Here is a 2141-nt window from a genome sequence, read left to right as displayed (position 1 = left end):
GTAGTAACTTAACGACAGACTATAGTTTGTTGCCAAGAGTTTTGTTCTAGGGATGTAAAACCAATGAAATTTCAAGTGTGTTGGTGTGAATAATGATCATTTTTTTAAAATTGCTATGTCTTTGACAAATGCATTTTATGACAATAATGCCATTTCCAAAAATTGCTAATGAAATGTGTCTCTTTTTTATTTCAATTTTTCCATCCAGAGCAGGATCAACCCTCTTTGTGGAACTACAAAATAAAGTGGTGGCAAACAAGTAGTGTTGACTTTTTCTGTATTGAGGCGAAAGAGATTTTTATTCCAAGGGTTTGGGAAAGCAAATTGCTTTTTATTCAGAGCTAGTGCACTATTTAACTGTTTTATTGTCTAAAATAGAATTGATTTTGCAGTTCAACTTGACTAGATATCTAATTTTATACGACTTGTCTCTCAAGTAGAATAAAAAAATGAAAAATGAGGATAGCGTGCCATATCATATTTTGAAAAAATCATTTAATATATCTAGAAATCATCTGTATAACCTATTGTATACAGTAAATAATTAGGTTTTGTGTATTATAATGATGAATTCATAAGGTATGACATCATATTTGACCACAAAATTATTTTATCTCTGGGCGTAAAAAAATCAATTTTACAGCATTTTTTTTATCTAAGGGGTATGGGTTAGTGAACCGATTATAATTTTTTTTAGACTTAGATCAATCTACAAAATTTTCGTTTTCTTGTCCTGTTACGGTCATATTTTGAAAGTTTGATGGATCATTTCTTTTAGTTGTCTGCAAAATCAGCCTTTTATGTCAAATTATAGAAAAAGCTTGCGCTTTCTCAAATGTCTGTTTTATGTCATTTGTCTGATTTTCTAGCAATCCTACCTTACTCATTTTCCTTTAAATTATCTTCAAATTTATTCAGAATCTTTTCTATGATGTGTTTTACATCATGATGTAAGTGTTTGGGGGTAAATTAAAATTTAGCAATTTTATAAATTTTAAAATTCATTTGTTCCTGTCGATCCGCGCTAAATTTTCAGTTGAAATCAAATAAAAATTCTAAAAAAATTATTCCAAGAGTTTTCATGATATAGCTATTTATGAAAGAAACATTGTGTTTAAATTTGAAAGTAATTTATATGCTAGTTTTTGGTGCATCTATGTTAGAAATTTTAGGGTTTTACTTCTAATTTTAGCTTATGTTGCCCTTAAAAAAGTTTTTTTTTTTTAATTCAGTTATTTTTCGTGTTTAGCATAAAATTATACATTACATTATTAGTTCATGAGATATAATTAAAAACTTTAGAACTATAAAGCGTATTTGAACACTAAAGTAATTTTTTGGTGAATAACAGCAGATATTAAATTATTTCGCAATTTTTTTTCTTAGAGGTATGGGTTAGCGAATCGTTTATAATTTTTTTCAGAATTTGATCAATTTATAAAATATTACTGTTTTCTTGTTCCATATTGGTTATACTTGATGAATGTTGGCCTTTGTCTGCATTATTAGCTTTATTATCAAATTAAAGACAAATTTTTCATTTTCTCAAAATTTCATTGTGCGTCATTCTCTGATTTTCTAACATTCACATCTGGATTGTTTCCCATCAGATTGTCTTCAAATTTGGTCAGAATTTTTCTTATGATGTGTTTTGCATCATGATGGTTGGGTTTTGGACTAAACAAAAATTTAGCAGTTTTATGAATTTTTAAATCAATTTTTTTTCTGTCATGTCACACCAAATTTTCACTAAGAAATCGAAAAAAAATTCTGAAAAATTTATTTGCAAGACTATTGCTAAACCTATCCATCTTGTTGTAAGAAACATTTTGTGTAAATTTGAAAGAGATCTGTTCGTTGTTTTTTTTCTGCATCACTGTAAGAATTTTTGGGGTCTAATTTTAGCTTATATTGTCCCCCCTGGTGGTAGGGATTTGGTGGCTAATAGTATTAGCCCTGGTGTTAGGGACTCAGTAATAACCATGTGGTAGGGACTCGCCGAGTAAAAGTGCTTGTGGTAGGGATTCAACTAGTAAAAGCGCTGGAGGTAGGGACTCAGTGAGTAATAGCGCTGGTCGTAGGGGAGTAAAAGCTCTGTGACTCTCTGAGTAATAGCGCTGGTGGTAGGGACTCGGTGAGTA

The 2141-nt window shown here is 30.0% G+C and overlaps 1 long non-coding RNA gene across 1 annotated transcript in view; it reads left to right on the top strand.

Annotated features, from left to right (window-relative positions):
• The window catches only part of LOC144960595 (uncharacterized), a 3303-nt gene extending 1564 nt beyond the window's left edge, over window positions 1–1739 (top strand). Inside the window, exon 3 of the long non-coding RNA XR_013642881.1 lies at window positions 209–1739. This is a non-coding gene — a long non-coding RNA (uncharacterized LOC144960595). The remainder of the gene's footprint in view (window positions 1–208) is intronic.
• The last annotated feature ends 402 nt before the right edge of the window (window positions 1740–2141 follow it).

The sequence above is a fragment of the Berghia stephanieae genome, chromosome 15, assembly GCF_034508935.2.
Source record: "Berghia stephanieae isolate SIO BIC M18660-M18661 chromosome 15, UCSD_Bste_1.3, whole genome shotgun sequence".
NCBI classification, from domain to species: domain Eukaryota; kingdom Metazoa; phylum Mollusca; class Gastropoda; order Nudibranchia; family Aeolidiidae; genus Berghia; species Berghia stephanieae.
This window is presented reverse-complemented; position numbering and strand designations above follow the sequence as displayed.